This window comes from Lissotriton vulgaris, unplaced genomic scaffold (genome assembly GCF_964263255.1).
Source record: "Lissotriton vulgaris unplaced genomic scaffold, aLisVul1.2 SCAFFOLD_13297, whole genome shotgun sequence".
Taxonomy (NCBI): domain Eukaryota; kingdom Metazoa; phylum Chordata; class Amphibia; order Caudata; family Salamandridae; genus Lissotriton; species Lissotriton vulgaris.
The window spans coordinates 1-15,195 of record NW_028248869.1 but is presented as its reverse complement, the minus strand read 5'-3'; the positions used below and the strand labels follow the sequence as shown (position 1 = coordinate 15,195).

The 15,195-nt window shown below is 51.6% G+C and overlaps 1 non-coding gene and 3 pseudogenes across 1 annotated transcript; all 4 read left to right on the top strand.

Annotated features, from left to right (window-relative positions):
* Positions 1 to 207: 207 nt before the first annotated feature.
* Positions 208 to 1,363, top strand: LOC147663781 (18S ribosomal RNA; annotated as a pseudogene).
* An 8,555-nt stretch (positions 1,364 to 9,918) lies between these two features.
* LOC147663780 (18S ribosomal RNA) lies at positions 9,919 to 10,648 on the top strand (annotated as a pseudogene; the record flags this gene model as incomplete).
* A 990-nt stretch (positions 10,649 to 11,638) lies between these two features.
* On the top strand, positions 11,639 to 11,792 carry LOC147663779 (5.8S ribosomal RNA). Its single transcript, XR_015305234.1, has one exon. It is a non-coding gene; the product is annotated as a 5.8S ribosomal RNA (ribosomal RNA).
* A 434-nt stretch (positions 11,793 to 12,226) lies between these two features.
* LOC147663778 (28S ribosomal RNA) lies at positions 12,227 to 15,195 on the top strand (annotated as a pseudogene; the record flags this gene model as incomplete).

The following is a 15,195-nucleotide window of genomic DNA, read 5'->3' as shown; positions in this document are numbered from 1 at the left end:
CTCGGCCCGCCTCTCCCTCCCGGGGGAGACGGCTGGGCCTGCCGGTGCCCATGTGACCGGCGCACCTCTCCACACCACTCCAGTGAGCCCTCCCACCCAGGTGGGTGGGCTCCTTCCCCTGACAGGCTTCCGAGAGACGGAGGGTTGCACAAAGGTTGCCGGTCGGGTAGATGGGCACGCGAATCCCACCCCATCGTCAGGTGTGGCTACCTGGTCGATCCTGCCAGTAGCATATGCTTGTCTCAAAGATGAAGCCATGCACGTGTAAGTACACACGGCCGGTACAGTGAAACTGCGAATGGCTCATTAAATCAGTTATGGTTCCTTTGATCGCTCCATCTGTTACTTGGATAACTATTGTAATTCTAGAGCTAATACATGCCGATGAGCGCTAACCTCCCGGGATGCGTGTATTTATCAGACCAAGACCAATCCGGGCTCGCTCGGCCGCTTTGGTGACGCTAGATAACCTCGGGCCGATCGCACTTCCCTGTGACGGCGACGATACATTCGGATGTCTGCCCTATCAACTTTCGATGCTACTTTCTGTGCCTACCATGGTGACCACGGGTAACGGGGAATCAGGATTCGATTCCGGAGAGGGAGCCTGAGAAACGGCTACCACATCCAAGGAAGGCAGCAAGCGCGCAAATTACCCACTCCTGACTCGGGGAGGTAGTGACGAAAAATAACAATGCAGGACTCTTTCGAGGCCCTGTAATTGGAATGAGTGCACTTTAAATCCTTTAACGAGGATCCATTGGAGGGCAAGTCTGGTGCCAGCAGCCACGGTAATTCCAGCTCCAATAGCGTATATTAAAGTTGCTGCAGTTAAAAAGCTCGTAGTTGGATCTTGGGATTGAGCTGGCGGTCTGCCGCGAGGCGAGCTACCGCCTGTCCCAGCCCCTGCCTCTTGGCGCCCCCTTGATGCTCTTGACTGAGTGTCCTGGGGGTCCTAAGCATTTACTTTGTAAAAATTAGAGTGTTCAAATCAGGCCGGTCGCCTGAATACTTCAGCTAGAAATAATGGAATAGGACTCCGGTTCTATTTTGTTGGTTTTCGGAACTGGGGCCATGATTAAGAGGGACGGCCGGGGGCATTCGTATAGTGCCGCTGGAGGGGAAATTCTTGGACCGGCGCAAGACGAACCAAAGCGAAAGCATTTGCCAAGAATGTTTTCATTAATCAAGAACGAAAGTCAGAGGTTCGAAGACGATCAGATACCGTAGTAGTTCCGACCATAAACGATACCGACTAGCAATCCGGCGGCGTTATTCCCATGACCCGCCGAGCAGCTTCCGGGAAACCAAAGTCTTTGGGTTCCGGGGGTGTGGAAAATAAGTACAATCTTGGTGAACATTATCGGCGCCATCTTGCCCCTTTTCCAAGCCCATTCGTGCGCGTAAGCGGCAGCCATTTTTTTGAGCACCATGACCTCCCTGCCCCTCGCTGATAGCCAGCGCGTCTCTCTCTTAACCTCGCAAGCATTCCCCCGCACGCTGACAACCCCCGCTCTCTCAGGCCTTGGGTCATAAACCCCTCTTCAGCGCAGCTTCACCACGGAATCCCATCCTGTTCCCAGCGCGACACCTCCCCTCATTCCTTTCATGGCCTCAAACCCTTTTGATGTAAACCCCCTTTTCCTGTGTCCCCGTTTGTCTTCCCTGTTCCCAGGCCGCCACCTGGCTCTGCGGATACTGTTTATTACCCCGTACAGTAGGAAGCTTCCCCTCCCCATCAAAAGACCCCCGAATCGATCAAAGCCCCCACCCCATGAGATCCGACCAACCCCATGCATTCCGTGAATCGGCGGAATGCCCTGCTGTGCGACAACCATCACCTGTTGTGACCGGGGTGGGGAATCCAACTGTAAATGTATGTGGGAACGGGTCTGAAGGGAAGATTCCGAGGATGTTCTTTCAAGTACTAAAGTATTGCGAGAATGTGTTATGTGCAATAAAGGTCATAAACCCTAGTATAAGAGGCCAGGCCTCAGAGATGTGGTTAGAGCACCTCGTGACGATACTTGCTGTCTGAATTGATGTGTTCTCCTCCGGAGAGAATAAAATCCTCGTTTCCTGCCTTCCAGTCTCCAGCGCCTGCTTCTTCATTTGATTAATATCGGTGGGTCATAGAGGCGATACCGCCGGGCAACATAAAAGGGTCTTTGGTTACCGGTTGTCTTTGGAACCCTTTTTAACAATTGGCGTCCCAAACGTGGGGCCCATCAGCGACTCGTGGATCCAGTGGGAGAGGTCCCGACGACAGAGTGAACGACTGCAACGATCGGAAGGTACCCTGTCCGATAGACCCTCGTCTGACAGCCGATCATCCGAACTTCACTGGTTCCGAACAGACCTCTCTCGAGTGATCTGCGGTCCTGACTGGGAACCATCAGGAGTGCCACGAGAAGTACGAAGAGAAGAGGACGATCGGGCGCTGGATTCGGAAGACAAGAAACTGTCCATGCGGTCCGGGTAAGGTCGTGTAAACACGACGAATTGCGAAAGTGATAGATAATTGAACGTGATTGATAATTGTTGTGAAAATACTAGTATTACTTTTTGTTAATTTATTGGAGATTCACTGTCTACAAACGGAGAAACAACAGGCTCTCCCTTTATAAACAGCGAAGGATAGGTACACACCCGTCGGACCTATCTTTCTCCCCCCCTGAACAATTGCCCCTTCCCCCCATTGATTAACTGTTATAGATTGTTTTCTGGAGATTCTCTGTCTGCAAACAGGGAAGAATAGGTCCCCTCTTTGCAGATAGTGAAAGGGTAGGTGACGCGAACCTTTGCGAGCCTACTTATTCTCCCCATTGACCATATTGATTTTTTATTTTCGACCTAAACATTGATTAACTGTTATAGATTGTTTTCTGGAGATTCTCTGTCTGCAAACAGGGAAAAATAGGTCCCCTCTTTACAGATAGTGAAAGGGTAGGTGACGCGAACCTTTGCGAGCCTACTTATTCTTCCCATTGACCATATTGATTTTTTATTTTTGACCTAACATTGATTGCTCAGAATTGGTTCATGAGGTATTCACTACGTGCAAACAACGTAGAATAGAAATATTCTGTCTAGTCTTTGCGCGCAGTGATAAGATAGGTAGTGCTGACTATTATCCCATTGCGATCCGTCATGCCTGTCTTCTCCCCACTGGATAGTAGCCTGTTTTACCCGGACCGCTTATTAGAGATGAACCATCCGGCTCCGCTGGAAGGCACCCCTAATAAGGACATGTTCATGAAGCATGGATTAATCGCTATAGCCTACAGTGAACTATGGCATAAATATACGAAAAAGGATCGAGAAAGTCAGTGGCCACTGAGAGGATCCTTTGATCTTGACAAAATAGAAACGATAGAAATAGCCCTTCGTAGGAATGAAACAACACCTATTATGCTCGATAGTCTCGGCATGTGGCGCAAAGAAGCCACACGACGAAGGGAAGGCGACGAATTTAGAAAAGATGAGGGGACACGACGGACAACCCTCCAAACGTCTAGTAGGCAAAGGGAAGGGCCAGCAATGGCACAGTCCCGAGGAGTAGACATGGAAAGAGAACGGTGTAGAGGGATGTGCCGACAAGTCAACCCCGGGACACAACGACCCGAAGGTAATCCCCCGACACTGCGCACAGGACGAATAGATTTAAAACAGAACCAATGTGCTTTCTGTAAACGCCTCGGGCACTGGAAAGCCCAATGCCCTTCTCTGCAAAGCATAGGTAAGAATGGAGGGTTGACAGAAAGGACCGACCGACAGAAAGGAAAAAGGCGCGAGATAAAAACCAATCAGACTAGTGCAGACAGAACAGACAGGACCACCCCGTTTGATTATGCTCGGTGGCACAGATTTCGTCAGACCAATTTTAACGACATGTTAGAGTTCTGGGACTGATTGCTCTCTGTTGCTCCCCCACTCTGAAAAACCAAACACAATTACAGACCAGTGTAAACAACCCCCCGTTAGAGAAAAGACTCAAGAAAGCCAAGCGTCTATTATATAACTTAGGATTTAATTACGGTAAAACACACAACCAACAGTAAATAGAATAACTAGTAGAACTCTCTAAAAAACAAACTTTACTAATAGGAAAAATACAAAACATATTATGCTCACTCCGGAAATCTTCCAATGTAACAGTTCGATGGTCCCGCCCATCCGAAACACATAGCACGTGTGGGGCGGGGCCTGCCAGCAACCATGGGCCAAAAAGAGATCGCTGGCGAGAAGGTACTGGAGACTCCACAAAGCAGGCAATGAAATGGTCTTTCCATACTGCCCTTCCAGGGATGGCGTCCCCCGGGCCGCGAGTAGGGAGGGGGCGGCTGCAAATGACCCCCTCCCTCGTATCTCCTGGTCCGGCCATCACGAATTCCTCCATCGAACGGATGCAGGGTGGGCAGGGAGGGAGAGGCGACGCGGACGAGCCTCTCCCACCTCCACAGGTAGGAGGCTTCCCTGCCCTGGCCCGGCGCCGAAGTCCTCCAGCCGGGCGACGGCCATATACCTACGCTGCACAGGACATATCATACCCGCCTGGTATATTTTCTCAGCACAGGACATACAATGTCCGACTGGTATATTTGCGGAGCACCGGATGTACAGTGGTCCCCCAAGAGTCGGAATCAGGGGCGTAGGGTGGTCATCATGTGCGCCCCTGATTCAAAGGGACGGTGTAGGATGCGCCGGGAGAGGGAGACGGCACGGGTGAGCCTCCCTCACCTCCCCAGATGAAGGCTCCACTGCTGCACCCTGGCGCCCCGAACCAAAATGTCCTGCTCCAGCCGCATGATGCTCTGTCTTTCGCCATCACAAGAAGTTTTCTTCCACTCCTGATGGATACGGCAAAGGTGGCTGCCACAGGGTCTCAAAATGGCGTCTGGGCCCTCGAAAGGCGGGTCTAGGCCGCTGGAGTAACTTTGTCCGAAATTGCAACTCGGGCACTTGCCCACCTGGGCGCGAGCCCCCACCATCGACAAACATCCCCTCGACTTTGAAGATTCTACCAAAGTCCCAAGAGCCCTCGGCCCCTTCAGGCTTCCGGTGAGGAACAGTTGCATTGATCTCAAATGAAATAACCACGGCTTAGCAACAAGATGGCGGTGCTCTCGTGTCTGCATCAGCTTCCGTCTGAACCACCCAGGAACATTATGGGCTAACGAACTCGAGTAAGTTCCGGCTGAACATCAACATGACCCGGTAAGAAAGACTCTACCCCCTCCCTCTCTTGATTGACGGTCCACACCACCAGCCCCTCTGCTAGCACAGTTTTTTGAACTGCCGAAAGGGACCCTGGTCCAACCGCCAATCGTCGGGGACATTTTTTTCCTCTGATGCTACTTCCGGATTAAGCCGGCCTCGCCCAAAATGGCGCCGGTATCAATGGAAACTAACGGATGCCTCGTGGTGTTCCTTAGCTAATGAAACTTGATGTACTAAGATATATATATATATATACGAACCATTGCGCACTCGATGTTAAAGGGAGGAGGGTTCACTTGGCGAACATTTAAGAAGGGTTCCGTAAAATGTTGATTTCAATGAACAATTTATTTTTGATATTTGTTGTAACTGATACATAACGTCGCTTATGATGCACACCCGCGGTTTACATCTAGGAAATGTGATTACGATGAGCTTGACTGTGTTTCCATTTATGAACTGAAATGCCCCTGATTCCTTCGTCACGCAATGAAATGTTCTTGGTTACTTGCAAATAATTAATTAGACCTTTTTTTACATGTTCTTGTGCTACAAAATAACCCCCCACTGTATGTGCTTCCATCGACGACATGTCAGGCCAAAATATGAATTGCGCTCTCACATTTTACGTACTGAATAAATCTACAAATAAAGGTCTTAAAAAGCTACGGATAGGCATCGCATACTTTTGTAAATGCGGGTATCGGTGGGAGGGTTTTTCTATGCGCAACCGTTCTGCTCTTTTTTTCAAGGTTATCCGAGAAATGGTTGTCCGGCCCCGGATTGATGATCAGATCCCAGGTATGATACGTTGCCTCCAAAATATGCGACTAAGCTCAGGGACTAACATATGAAGAAGGACCTCGACCTCTGAGAATGGGTAAAGTAAAGCGGGGTGATTGATAAAATGTTATTAAGATATGGTGGTCGAAGGTACTAAGGTACCGGGTTAAAACGAAGAACTGATATGTCTTAGAACCTCACAGCTTTGGGAATGATTTAAGGATCCCGAAGGCCGGATACATCTACAAAACCGGGTCCCTCACGCTAGGCACCTCTGATTCCTTTTTAGCGTTTTCACTACACATGATCCTTAATGCCATCCTCGAACCTCCCCATGAACCACCTATCACATTGCCTGCCCCCATGACTTTAGGAAACCAAAACCCTAAGGGATTATATCCCGAAGAGATAAGTACGAGTATGTGGTAAGTAAAGGACTTTCGTGCCCATACATTTGATGTGTTCGAATGTTGTCCCCCTACCTCCCCTTTTTTCCCCCTTTTTCCCTCTGCAGGTTACATTAGAATCCCGATTAGAGTATCGTAAGGGATCTGGAACCACGTCACGCCCGATGCATGAAAATGGACTACCGCTGCAAGACGACACAAAAAGGACGCCCTACCCAATGCACGACCTTTTTGTACTAGATCTAATGCTTTTCTGTCCCAAAACTGCATGCTTTTTATATCCTAACACAGACCCGAAACGTCTAACGTCGGGTAACGCACTGAATAGCCCAAACAATACACGGTCATTCTCTATGTCCCATGTGTACTGTTTTGCCTATTGTCTCTCTCTCTCTCTCTCTTTCTCTCTTTCTCTCTCTCTCTCTCTCTCTCTCACTCTTTCACCCCTCCACACTTTCCCTCTTCCTAGCGACTGGCACCTAATTGGCGAACCTGGTGCACCTCCTGATTGGCCCCAAATACCACAAGTATTTGCACAAATTTGTCCTAAATAAAAATTGTATCGGTACCACGTTACTACCTCTCCTTTTCTGCTAAATATGGATGAAATTTAAATTGGCCAGTAGGAAAGGGACAGGTAAGACGACTGAGGTTCCCTAAATTTGACTCACAGCCAGGGAACTATTTGTCAGTGGCTTCTATGATAAAATATGTCCGTGGTAATGCGACCACCCCCATTTCAAATCGTCCCCGTACCCCAAACAGTAAGCAAATGATCGAGACACCCCCATCTACCCAAAATGCCCCCAGTTTGGTATCAGCTGCCCTGAACGAGAACTTGAAAAACGCCCCTCGCTCCGATTCGCTGTGTTCCTAGTCGTTTTTCATAAGATCCCACCTTCCCTGAGGATAAGTTTAATAATTATCGCAAACCACCCCCCGAGTTTTTGTAGTAACCAGGTTGCGAGGATTTATATAGAAAGTTAGAAAGATGTATGCAAAGTTAAAAATTAGATCGAAAATCGAAAGACCTTGTTGCTGTAAGCCTTGCTGAAAATAAGATGTTTTGATGTAATGAAGACTTGTTTAGCCTATGTTCATCCCTCAGAAGAATGCCTATCAGACTATGGTGAATAGCACGTTGCACTTTTTGTAAAATACAAGGCCCTGAAGACCAGCCTAGCCTTGCAAGACTCGTACTAGGGAAATGGGTCTCTGCCAGAAGAACTGACATCTACTATAATAGACATATGACAAATGAACGTAATAATCATCAAAGCGTCAAAGAATTAGCCAACAAAAGGAAGTTGTAAGGAATCCAGCAAATCCATCATCAATTGTTTATACGTTAGCCGCAAAAATCTCAAATGTAGCGAGTGCTTACCCCAGTTGCTTGGTGTTGGGAGAGAAAATAGATTTATGTAATTACCTTTTTTTCTGCAAAATCTCTAAAGACTGTCTTTTCAACACTCATTTAAGGGTATCACTGTCGGAGGGGAAAGAGACCGGATGTGGGAGCACGCGGCCTGACTGCGGATGGTGGAACATCAGCGACGGAGGCCGAGGCGAGACCACAGCAGTAAGGAGTCGCAGGACGGGGCACTGTTTCAAACAAAGCTAAGGAAAGGGCTGACCTGAAGCCCCTGCTCTATGATCAACGTGTGCCAAAAAGTCCCCGCTCTCTGAACATGGTTCCGGACCCGCCTGTCGCAAACCCTCCGTCCCCCTGATCTGTTCCCGACTTGGCCTTGCTCCATCCCCTCCTCCTCCGACCTACCATAAGGACTGTTCACACCCGCACCTTTCCACCCGAACTCCCAAGTTCCTCCAAATCCTACTGAGCTACCCAGAGAAGAGTACTCCCTGCGTCAGAAGGGAGGGAGCTCCGACTAAGTAGACCACGAACTATGTTAAATCCCAGAACGGTGACCTAGAACTCCACCAAGGGTCGCCCCCGAAGAAAAGATAAACAAAGTCTGTGGTTCTGCCCGCTACCAAGCACCTTGAAGATGATGGAAGCAACAGGAAATGCCCACCACAGAGACTCAAGAAACGAACAGATCTCACAATTCTGGAACAATTGCATTTTCCATTGCAAATCTATGCTCTGCATTGCGGAAGAAGATGCACCTGCTCCAAAACCGTAACGCATTCCTCCTACGAGGTCTGACGAAAACCAAACAGAATGCACCCCTACCCGCAGACCCCCAACGACTCAATCCACATGAACATTTCTGTTGATAGGTAATCCAGGTGCTCGACAGTGCCGACAGAAGACGACAAAGGACAACGAGAACTCTGATATATATATTTTTTTTACTGTATCTCATTTCTCTCCCAACCACCATTGGACTGACTATGCATCCGCCGTATACAAAAAGGACTTACTTATATGATAACTTACCAGTTCTTATTCTATGATCTGTACCCAACGCCCTCGCTACATAATTCTAGTCTGATATTGCATTACGATGACTTTTTCTGCAACCAACTTAACGATGAACCCGCCTACTAAATGATGAGATTTTTCAATATGATGTTTATAATGTGATGTTTATGTACAGTTCTTTCGCCTAAGTCCCCTCTCCCTTACTTATGATCGCTGCATATAGGTATAGATAGGAAATAGGCCAGCAAGATGTCTTGGAAATGTTAAAGGGAGGACTGTGGAAAATAAGTACAATCTTGGTGAACATTATCGGCGCCATCTTGCCCCTTTTCCAAGCCCATTCGTGCGCGTAAGCGGCAGCCATTTTTTTGAGCACCATGACCTCCCTGCCCCTCGCTGATAGCCAGCGCGTCTCTCTCTTAACCTCGCAAGCATTCCCCCGCACGCTGACAACCCCCGCTCTCTCAGGCCTTGGGTCATAAACCCCTCTTCAGCGCAGCTTCACCACGGAATCCCATCCTGTTCCCAGCGCGACACCTCCCCTCATTCCTTTCATGGCCTCAAACCCTTTTGATGTAAACCCCCTTTTCCTGTGTCCCCGTTTGTCTTCCCTGTTCCCAGGCCGCCACCTGGCTCTGCGGATACTGTTTATTACCCCGTACAGTAGGAAGCTTCCCCTCCCCATCAAAAGACCCCCGAATCGATCAAAGCCCCCACCCCATGAGATCCGACCAACCCCATGCATTCCGTGAATCGGCGGAATGCCCTGCTGTGCGACAACCATCACCTGTTGTGACCGGGGTGGGGAATCCAACTGTAAATGTATGTGGGAACGGGTCTGAAGGGAAGATTCCGAGGATGTTCTTTCAAGTACTAAAGTATTGCGAGAATGTGTTATGTGCAATAAAGGTCATAAACCCTAGTATAAGAGGCCAGGCCTCAGAGATGTGGTTAGAGCACCTCGTGACGATACTTGCTGTCTGAATTGATGTGTTCTCCTCCGGAGAGAATAAAATCCTCGTTTCCTGCCTTCCAGTCTCCAGCGCCTGCTTCTTCATTTGATTAATATCGGTGGGTCATAGAGGCGATACCGCCGGGCAACATAAAAGGGTCTTTGGTTACCGGTTGTCTTTGGAACCCTTTTTAACAGGGGAAGTATGGTTGCAAAGCTGAAACTTGAAGGAATTGACGGAAGGGCACCACCAGGAGTGCAGCCTGCGGCTTAATTTGACTCAACACGGGAAACCTCACCCGGCCCGGACACGAAAAGGATTGACAGATTGATAGCTCTTTCTCGATTCTGTGGGTGGGTGTGCATGGCCGTTCTTAGTTGGTGGAGTGATTTGTCTGGTTAATTCCGATAACGAACGAGACTCCTCCATGCTAACTAGTTACGCGACCCCCAGCGGTCAGCGTCCAACTTCTTAGAGGGACAAGTGGCGTTCAGCCACACAAGATCGAGCAATAACAGGTCTGTGATGCCCTTAGATGTCCGGGGCTGCACGCGCGCTACACTGAACGGACCAGCGTGTGTCTATCCTTCGCCGACAGGTGCGGGTAACCCGCTGAACCCCGTTCATGATAGGGATTGGGGATTGCAATTATTTCCCATGAACGAGGAATTCCCAGTAAGTGCGGGTCATAAGCTTGCGTTGATTAAGTCCCTGCCCTTTGTACACACCACCCGTCGCTACTACCGATTGGATGGTTTAGTGAGGTCCTCGGATCGGCCCCGCCGGGGTCGGCAATGGCTCTGGCGGAGCGCCGAGAAGACGATCAAACTTGACTATCTAGAGGAAGTAAAAGTCGTAACAAGGTTTCCGTAGGTGAACCTGCGGAAGGATCATTAACGTGGTGCGGCCCAAGCGACCGACGGCGCCAGCCCGAAGCCCTTGGCCGCCTCCTGAAAGCGCACACCGTAGGCACAGGGCCCAGCCCTGCCCTGGCGCGCCCTGGCCGGCGGAGCGGTCTGCGGCCACATGGGGCACTTGGGAGAGGACCGGGACTTCGGAGGGCCTCTTCCCCCCGGGGATGGCCCGACCGACGTGTGAGGGATCGAGGATGGTAGGGGGCGGCCCCTGTCCCCTGTCCCTCTCCGAGACAGAATCCAAGTTCACCCGGCACGACGTCCCCTCGGGTGGGGGGAAACCGAATGGCAGTGCATCCCCGGGCTGGTACCACTCCCTCCCTCGAAAAGGCCCTGGCGCCGGCTGGGCCCTCCCACGCCCGAGTCCCGGCCCGGCCGGGTTCCGGGTGACCGGGAAGTGGACCTTCTCACGCGGCAGGGCGACCTGGAAGAGAAGGGGCCAAGGGCCTGCGAGGGGACCTTGGCTCCTCTCGGTGAGAGGCGTGCGGGATGGTGGAAGCCGCCTGGCTCTTCCCTTCAGGCGCCTCCGACCCGGGCGAGGGCAGTGGTGTGCTAATCGCCAGCCCGACGGCATGGCTCGGGCCGCCCGGCGGGGGGCGGCTGACGCAACCCTCCCTCGTTGCCAGGTACCCGGTTTGACCTGGTCCCTTGTGGCCAGGCCGAGGGGTTAGAAGACTTGCGTGGTCCCTCCCGGTTACCCTGGGAGGAACCGGCGGCTGTGGGGCTGCCTGCTCCCGTCGCACTGGGAGCCCCCTTCCTTCTTTGCCTGCGGGTGGGCGGGTAGGCGGGGGCTCCCAGGCCGAGCGCCTGGCAGTGTTTTTTCTCCCAATGGTGCAGTCTGACTCCCAGAGGGGAAACCTTGAACGGGGCACCGGAGCCGTCTTGCCGCGCGGGCGGCGGACGGACGGTGTCGCCTTCCTCCCGCCTCTCCTGCACCCGCAGGTAGGCGAACGTTTTCGAAAAGTTGCCTGTGACTCTTTGCAGTGGATCACTCGGCTCGCGTGTCGATGAAGACCGCAGCTAGCTGCGAGAATTAGTGTGAAATGTAGGACACATTGATCATCGACACTTCGAACGCACCTTGCGGCCCTGGGTTCCTCCCGGGGCTACGCCTGTCTGAGGGTCCCTCGATTGTCAATCGCCCTGGGGCTTCCCCGGGACGCGGCTGGGGCCGTCGCAGGGTTAGCTCCGCCACCCCTTCATCCCCCACAAGTTCAGACCCCCCGATCGCCCGTGGCAAGGTCCCTCGCCGGGTCCTGCCACGGAGGTACGCCGCTGGCGCGCCTGGCCCCGAGAAGGGGCCTGGTGACCGGTCTGCCCGGGCCCGTCCCGGGGCGCCTGGCTGCGTGCCACGCAAGGCTGTCTGTGGTGTCCCACCGGCTGCCCGCGCGCACATGCCTCGGTCACCCACCTCCGCGGCTGGCTTCCCGGAGAAGGCGAAGCCCTTCCGGATGTGATCCGGGGAAAGAGGGTGCGCGCTGCCAGGTACGCCAGGCCCCTGCTCCGGCAGGTGCCTGGCCTCTCCCCGGCAGCCCCCTTTGACGCTCATTCTTCTGACTACGACCTCAGATCAAACGTGGCGACCCGCTGAATTTAAGCATATTACTAAGCGGAGGAAAAGAAACTAACCAGGATTACCCCTGTAACAGCGAGTGAAGAGGGAAGAGCCCAGCGCCGAATCCCCGCCCGGCGGCGGGCGCGGGAAATGTGGCGTACAGAAGACCGACTCGCCGACGTTGCTCAGGGGGCCCAAGTCCTTCTGATCGAGGCTCACCCCGCGGACGGTGTTAGGCCCCCGGCGCGCCGGGATCAGGTCTTCTCGGAGTCTGGTTGCTTGGGAATGCAGCCCAAAGCGGTTGGTAAACTCCATCTAAGGCTAAATACGGGCGCAAGACCGATAGCCAACAAGTACCGTAAGTGAAAGTTGAAAAGAACTTTAAAGAGAGAGTTCAAGAGGGCGTGAAACCGTTGAGAGGTAAACGGGTGGGGTCCGTGCAGTCCGCCCGGAGTATTCAACACGGGGGGAAGGTCGGTGGCCCGAGAGTTCCGGATCCCCTCTGCGGGACCGGGGCCCGGGGCCCGGGCCCTACCCGGCCCCCGGAGGGTGCATTTCCTCCGCGGCGGTGTTCCGCGACCGGCTCCGGGTCGGCTGGGAAGGCTTCGGGGTGGAAGGTGGCCCTCCGCTCCGGCGGAGGGTGTTACAGCCCCCATGGCAGCAGCTTCGCCGTGTCCGCGGGGCTGAGGGAGATTCGACCGCCTCCGTGCTCTCCCCCGGGCACCCGTCCCCGGCCGCCCCTTGGGGCGCGCCGGGGCGGTTGAAGCGGGGACGGGGCCCCCTGCTCCCAGCGCGACTGTCGACAGGGGTGGACTGTTTTCAGTGCGCCCCGACCGCGTCGCGCCGCCGGGCGGGGAGGCCCACGCCGGGCGCCAGGAGTCTGCGGCAATGTCGGTTACCCACCCGACCCGTCTTGAAACACGGACCAAGGAGTCTAACACGTGCGCGATTGGGAGGGCCAAGCGAAACCCTGTGGCGCAATGAAGGTGAGGGCCGGCGCGCGCTGGCTAAGGTGGGATCCCACCGCGCTTCCAGTGGGGGGGCGCACCACCGGCCCGTCTCGCCCGCTCTGTCGGGGAGGTGGAGCATGAACGTGCGTGATAGGACCCGAAAGATGGTGAATTACGCCTGGGCAGGGCGAAGCCAGAGGAAACTCTGGTGGAGGTCCGTAGCGGTCCTGACGTGCAAATCGGTCATCCGACCTGGGTATAGGGGCGAAAGGCTAATCGATCCATCTAGTAGCTGGTTCCCTCCGAAGTTTCCTTCAGGATAGATGACGCTCGGAACCCCCAGTTTTATCTGGCAAAGCGAATGATTAGAGGTCTTGGGGCCGAAACTTTCTCAACCTATTCTCAAACTTTAAATGGGTAAGAAGCCCGGCTCGCTGGCGTGGAGCCAGGCATGGAATGCGAGTGCCTAGTGGGCCTCTTTTGGTAAGCAGAACTGGCGCTGCAGGATGAACCGAACGCCGGGTTAAGGCGCCCGATGCCGACGCTCATCAGACCCCAGAAAAGGTGTTGGTTGATAGCACGGGGGGGGTAATTTAATTTAAAAAAATATATATATATATATACATAATTAAACTTACCTTTAGGCCGGCAAAGTCCCACGTCTTCTCAGTCTCCTGCTCTGCAGGAATAAGAAGTAGAAGCAGGCAGCCAGGCTCCTTCCCTCCCCTAAGCCAATCACAACTGGTTGGGACGCTGCCCAGTCAAGGGCTTATGGGAAGGCCAATTTCTCCATGTAGGCTGCATTGCAGCCTGCATGGAAAAAGGCAGAGTTTGCATGACTGGTTTGACAGGGGGACGACCAAAAAGTCTTTGCACTCCCGGGAGAGGGCAGGCACACCACTCCTCCCCTGCCATGTTCTCAGAGCAGCCCCCCCTACCCACCTGCCCGCAACCAAACATGAAATGGTATTTACTGAAAGTTATTACCATTTTATATTTCGCCTTCTCGCACTGTGAGAAAGCAGTTGGGCGACGCTCCTCCGCCCTAGTGGTGGAGCTGCCCTTGATAATACCTCCCATTCGCAGGGCAACAAGGCTCTGCGTTGATCTTTTTTTGGATAAAATTCCATGCTAAGGCACCCAAATCTTGATTTGCATAGCTTAGCAAATTTTGAAATTCATTTTTGGTTGTGGCTGTGCCAAAAAAGTGACACAACTAAGATGCAAAATGTTAGTAAATCTGTGGTAAGTCTGGAGGAGAAAATCCATCTTGCACATATGTCCTAACTTCATTTTTGCAGCTTTGAGCTCCCTATGGATAAAAACAGCTTTTATTAGTTTTAGAAGATATTTAAATAAAACCTCTCTATTGATAATGGTGGTGAAACAGAATGGCGCTACTCGATTTGTATGGTGAGAATGTACCCAGCAAAAGCGTAGTTGAGGCCTCTTTCACTTTGCATAATTATTTACTTTAAATATTGCCTCCCTCAGTGTAATATTGGGCCAGTGGGGATATGGAATTCATGATCTTCTTTTTAACATGTAATTATTCCTTGTGTTTTAAAATGTTGTAATTATAAAGTCATTATTATGTTGTGTTGTCAGTTTGATGTCCATGGCCATACTAAATGAAGAGTTGAACTGAGGAAAAAAGGAACAAATGAGAGGATCGAATGAAAAGGAACAAATTGAAAAGAAAGAGTAAGATAAAGGTAGAAAAAGAAATGGGTGGGACTAAGAAATTGTACAAAAATAATGACAGGAAAAGGAGCAGTGAACAAAAATTTAAAATGGGAAGAGAAGAGTGAACATAAAGAAGAGGAAAAAGAGATACAGAACTTAGGAGAACTGAAGTAAAGGACTTATGAGAAAGTAAGAAAGAAGGAAAAATAAAGAAATGTAAGGAGAAATGGGAGAGAAAGGGAGCGCGATTTGAAAGACAGAAGGAGAAACAAGGAATTGTAAATAAAAGAAAACAGTAATAGTTAAATTATTTCTATTCTTTAATAATAAAGAGGCCA